At 38.8% G+C, this 6,220-nt stretch overlaps 1 non-coding gene across 1 annotated transcript; it reads right to left on the bottom strand.

The window, feature by feature from the left end:
* Positions 1–822: 822 nt before the first annotated feature.
* On the bottom strand, positions 823–910 carry LOC149191376 (small nucleolar RNA snoR126). The gene has a single exon (XR_016255263.1). It is a non-coding gene; the product is annotated as a small nucleolar RNA snoR126 (small nucleolar RNA).
* Positions 911–6,220: the final 5,310 nt, after the last annotated feature.

The raw sequence follows: 6,220 nt of genomic DNA, 5'->3' as shown, positions 1-6,220 counted from the left end.
GGTAATGAGTTTTAGGTTACTCTTAATGGACTCAGAGAACCTAATCTATCGAGTTCCCAGAAGAGTTGAAATAATTGCTGCCACTGGGCCTTTAATTATCACATGATTCTAAATGGTCTATTAAGCTACAATCCTGAAAAATGGAACTTTAATCTGAACTTATATCAATGGCAGATTCAGGGAATTCAAGATCCATTGAATGTACAGAATCTGCTATCCATGTAAGGATGACAGAAGTGAACAGACTTCTCTAGTTTCCTTCATCGAAAAAGGTACTTAAAAAATTACATTCATAGAGAACACACTGATAAAATTGAGGCAATTCCAAATCTCCTCCCTCTTTTCTTTCTTTTATCGAAAACACTGATGACTCGAGGCAATCATCTTTCCTTGCTTTCAGAAGAATGGATAATAGAGAAAGCAGCTTCTCTCATATATCAACACAAAAATAAAAATAAAAATGTAATTGTATGAAGTTCGTTTTGAACGATGACACCACAGATAGATTAATGCAACTGTACATTGTCTTGCTATAAGTTTCGTGCAAATAATCAATGTCAATTTCCAGAGAACCAAAATACAATGCATTCCAAACTAAATGCAATAACACACAAATACAGGGAATATTTATGAAAAGATTCAGACCTCAACCATATAATGATCTAGGAAATATGATTAAAACCTCATCTCTAATTATGGAAAGAAACCCTGAATTACCTAGTCAACCGCGATGTCACCCATATGTAATTTGCAGCTAATATGGTATTCAAGGGTTTTAACATAATGTTACAAGATGAGTTCCAGTTATCTAAACTCTATGGCAGGGCTCAGACACGCACAAATGCTTGTCACCAATGAAACACATTAGTGAATCGTAAGCATCGAGAGATGTTATTGTTCATCATCGCCCTCATTTGGTATGAATTAAACAAAACCAGAGAAGAAAAAATATTATCGCTAAAAGAACTTAATAACAGACCATAATAGAAAGGGCACCATAAAATACCAAAGGAGCAGCAGCACTGCAAAAATCTGATCTAAATACATATAACAGCTCAGTTTGAGAGTAAAAATGTGAATGTAGAGGTGGTCGTGAGTCTTCTGCTAAATATCCAACACCACCAGAGGGTTTTATAACAGCAACTCTATATCAGCAAAATTATTACTGTTTGCGTTCACAATAAGAAAGAAACTAGCTGCTGCTCTTCCGGCGATACATCAATAAAGACAGACCCTGTAAATCCCTAAACAGTGAAGAAAACCCTAGCAGTTATACAAGCAAAACCCTAAAAAATTGTTTTGAATGTTTGCTTACAAAAGCCCTCGCCATTTCCCAAAACTTCACCATTTACGACCAACATAATCTAGGTTGTTCATAAGAACTAAATCAATAGACTAGATAAGTGGGAAAATTATTTTTTTTCATTTGGCTTGGAGTAAATTAACAAGTGGATGATTTTTTAATTCTTTTTCCAAAATTTAATAATAAGTTATAGGTGTATTTAATTGATGAAATTTATGGTGATGGAATTTTATTTTTAAAAGCTCAATATATTTTGAGAAAAATAGAATTGTTAAAATTTCAATAATATGAGTAGATAAAGGTAATATTCTATATGAATACAAAATATAAATTTACTAAAAAAATTGGTATTGTCAACTTTTTAACCTATTCTATTTACAAATGTCTATTTGATTGAGAATCTTGAGGGTTAGTTAGAATAGTCATGAATTTGGATATGGGATCTTTTTCCTCGTAGTTGGGAGGGTTTGACCACTCTTTTTAGGGCTAGGTTTTGTAATTAGGAGTCGCTAGTTTAATGAGGCGGAGGAGTTGCTCGGAAAGTTATGGAAATTCCGGTCATATTTAGAGAAAATCCGGCAAGGATTTTTGCAAATCCAAGTTTTAATTGTCAAACTTCAAAATTTTAGGTGTTCTTGACGTTTTTGATGGTGTTGAATCCATTTCCACCATCAAAAACACGATTCAAACACTGCCTCTACAAGATTTTTTGAATTTTTTTTGCCCAAATTCTGGCCACTTTTGGCCATCTGGGCAATTCCTCTGACTTGTTAGACGACTCCATTAGGAACAATAGTTTGCCCCATTTATCATCCATGGATCATAATAAAGTACTTAGAGAATTTTCCATAAGATTTTCCTTAAAAACCCCATAGAGGTTATCCAAGTATGGACTCTATGCTACCACCTTGATATGGGTGTGAATGAATTAATAGGGGGATCTAATACACCCCCCATATGGAAGTTTATATGCATGAATGGGTTCATTCAAATGGATGTACTCAAGGTGAGCTCATGGGAGGTTTGGTCCATTATGAAATTGACATGGGGGGCGCCCTAGAAGGACAACCAAAATTATATTCCACATTCAAGCTTGCACTTATCGTAATTATGTTGAAGTTTACGAAGATTAGGGAGAATCATGACCCAAGGTGGCGGGTGAAGCCAAGAATTTGGGGTGGCAGCATAAGTTTGTCACTTTCTCCTTGGAAATTATGGTATGACTAATCATTTATGAGCTTTCCATAATTTTATATCTACTGAGTGTTTATCCTCTCCAGATTTGTTGGTGCTTTTACTAGTGTTTCCTTATCTTTGGGTTTTTGTTGTCCCTAAGCATTGGGTTATGGGATCGATGATGAGTTTCAAGTAGTAATGCCCTTTCTCTTTGGTTTAGCTTTTGCTCTCCACTTAAAAGTGGAGATTCACATACTAGAATTCATAAGAATAAGGTCTAGGCTCCAGGTGGCATCATTCTTCGGTGTGATGGTAATTACTTTGTCTCCTAGTCAATATTTTTTAGGTTTATCAATTTTTCTCTTACTTTTCTACCTTTGTTTTAGTGGTGTTGGCTTTTCTTCTCGTTATTTAGTCTCTTGGTGGTTATTGGGCTACTATTTTTGTTTTCTCCTTAGTTCCTCTCCTTCAATGGGGTAGTCTCTTAGGTCCATGCATTTCTTTGGAATTCAACAAAGTTTTCTTGGGTGGTTTGCCGAACTAGAGAGGCCAGTCTCAATTCCTTAAATCGAGCTAGGTTTTCTCCTCATGTTTGTTTCACGCTTCCCTTTGCCTCTTATACTACTCAGTTCTCTCCTTTGGCATCATGTTTCAAGTTCTAGTTTTTGTACCCTGTGCTCTCTTTCCCTTCTAGTATGGCATGTTGAGGAGTATCAAGTGGTCGTAGAGGAGGTAGAAGAGGCAAACCCACCCTTAAAATCCATTCTAAGGTGCAATGCAATAGTCTTTGACCTCTCAGCCTCTAGCTCAAGCTAGTGCTTGTCACTCCATGGTTCATTTCATGGAAACTATTCCAGAAGAGGTTCGTAGAACTATATCAAAGGTCGAGGAGGAGGTTCATTACAATTGCAGATCCATTATAGATTATCATGTTGACAGGGAAACATGAAATTGGATGCTAGTGACCAACATTTAAACTCGGGCTTGACAAAATTCTTACATGCAAATTGTGAGTCTGTATTGTCATATAAAAACTCTTAAGGATTGGGTTCTCATGGAACGATTGGACACGCATCAAGAAATTTTAGTGTGCATTATATAGATGATGGAAAAAGTGGAGAAGTTAGACAACAAGGTTTTTGTTATGCCCAAGAGGCTGGCAGGCCTTATATTCACCTTATCTGAAGATGACAAGAATCCTCCTCCACCAATCTAGATGGACTCTCTCTCGGAATGATATGCTCATGCGAGCTAGGCTTTATGTTATGGTTTTATGTTGTGGCACTATTTTAGTCGAATAGTTGTTAATTTTTGGCAAAACACTTCTAGTAGTTTTCTTTACAGTTTAAATGATAGAATTCTAGCTTTCTCAACATTTAATATCAATTTTTTTTTTAACAAAAACGGTTAATGTATTTATTGCCAAAAGTGGAGCAAGCTCCTATTACAATCGACAGTAGCTTTTAAAAACTTAGCAATGAGAATGAGCTGACGGTAGTCCCTTCTCCTTTGCTTAAATTCAAAAGTTATGTGAGTTCTTTGACTTTTCTTGTTTTCTGTCTTACATTTTATCTCTGGAAGAGCAATTTTTGCGACCTTTTCTTTATGTTTTTCTTTTCGTTGTTCCTTAAGTTTGTCGTTCCTTCTACTATTGTTCGTTCTGCTTGTTGTTCCTTTGCCCTATTGTTCCTTCGGTTTCTGTTCCTTCGGAAGTTGTTCCTTCGAACTGCTATTCCTTCGGCCTACTGTTCCTTTGGCCTGCTGTTCCTTCGGGTGTTGTTCCTTCTGTTGTTGTTCCTATGGCCTGCTATTCCTTCGGCCTGTTGTTCCTTCAGATGTCGTTCCTTCGGACTGTTGTTCCTTCGGCCTATTGTTCCTTTGGCCTGTTGTTCCTTCTATTGTTGTTCCTTCAGCCTGTTGTTTCTTCAGATGTTGTTCGTTCTGCTGTTGTTCCTTCTGCTTGCTGTTCCTACTGATGTTGTTTCTTCTGCTGTTGTTTCTATCAAATTTGGCTACTTTTGTTTTCTGTCTTGTTTTCTGAATACTGCTCCGTCTGGCACTGTTCTTGGTGTTTATTTTGCTGGTTGTTCTGTCAACATAATGCTTGGCATTCCTGTAAGTGAATTTCTGGAGTCCTGATGTCATTCCCGAACTGAAAAGAGGCCCCTGGGATCGATCAACTGAAACGTGCCTATGGCAGAGGGTGGTTCGAGCAGGGTCCTCCATTGAGACTGAGAGATCCTTGAGATAACAAGCAGCCTTTGTTTGCCAAGGAGTCTGCAAGCTTATTGAGATCCCGCAAAATATGATAAATTGCCACAGAGTCAAAATATTTCATTGTATTTTTGATTCTTTACAGTGTATTATTTAAAACAGCGTTGCAAAAATGGTTTTCAAAATTTAAGAGCTTAATCAAGAGCTCCGAATCTCCAAAGATTTGGATTCTTTTATGTCCTAACTCCTTAGCGATTTGGCAGGCTTTTAGGAGGCTGTAACTTTTGGCTTGGTTATTTGTGTTTATGCCCAGGCCCCAGCTGAAGCTCGTGTTGTCCTCTCTATCTGGTGAAATGATCAAACCGCCTACGCCTGAGTTTCCAGGATTCCCCTTGGATGCACCGTCAAAGAAGATTGTGGCATTTGACATCCCCTGCCACCTCAAAAGGAAGTCCTCTTCGGAGATACGCAAGCACCACGGAGGGTCTGTTGCAGGTTTTCTGAGTGCACATTTTCTTTCTCCTATCCCACGGGGTCCAAGCCACACAGAGGCTTTTGCAGGTAACTTGAAGTCAGACTCTGTGTTGGAAACGATTTCCAGGAGGCCTTTGATTTTGGTTGCCACGTCCACCACCTTGGGAAACCTGTCATTGAAAATCCTCTCATTTCTTGCAATCCAGACTTTCCACCAGAGACATTTGGGAATTCCTTGCCAAATGTTGTTCCACTCTGCATTTTTTATTTTGAGCTCAGGATTTCACTCTGGCCAGGAGATATAGAGAGAGACAACATAAATCTGAGAAGGGATTAGGGCGCTGAGGCCTTGGAGAACCAATTTCCAAATAGCTTGAGTGAAAACACATTCCACCATCAAATGATCAGTGATTTCGGTTGCCGAGTTGCATAGGCAACATCTAAATGGACCATTAAACCCTCTTTTATTCAGATTTTCTCCAGTTAGAGCCTTATTGTGCATGAGAAGCCAAGTGAAGAAGTTCACTTTTGGGAGGCTTAAGGAGGACTAGACAGATTTCCAGAGCTTCGGGTTCAGCAGAGGAGCATGAGTATCTTGTAAAGCGGAGAAACCTTGGGCAGCTGTGTAGTTTCATGTTCTTCCCCACCCCCATTTATCCTTGGTCGAAAGGTGGACAGGGGCAAGGCCCGAGAGAGCCGAACATAGGAAATTTTTTTGTGGTTCTAAAGGGTTAGGGATCCCAGGAAAGATCCACCCTGTCCAATTCCCTTTGCTGTCCCAAGCACATATATCAGCGAGACGAAGGAAGCCTTTATTCACTAGCCACGTCTTTAACTCAGAGTAGGAGTCAAGGGTGGACAGTGGGGCTTTCCCCTGAATGGAATCCTCCCACAGAAGGGTTCTCAGTCCATTACCAGGGATTCTATAAAGTTGCTGCTGAATATGATCAATGCTTCTTCTGGCTAGATTCCAAATTGCAGTTCCTGTAGGAGTAGAAGCAGTGGTAAGATTTCTAAGGGATCCTCCCTTAAAGTATTTCTTCTAGAGGATTT

The sequence above is a fragment of the Pinus tabuliformis genome, chromosome 2_2, assembly GCF_031772625.1.
Source record: "Pinus tabuliformis cultivar Carrire ecotype Pingquan chromosome 2_2, CPIR1, whole genome shotgun sequence".
NCBI lineage: Eukaryota > Viridiplantae > Streptophyta > Pinopsida > Pinales > Pinaceae > Pinus > Pinus tabuliformis.
The sequence above is the reverse complement of the archived record's forward strand: the minus strand, read 5'-3'. Positions and strand labels throughout refer to the sequence as shown.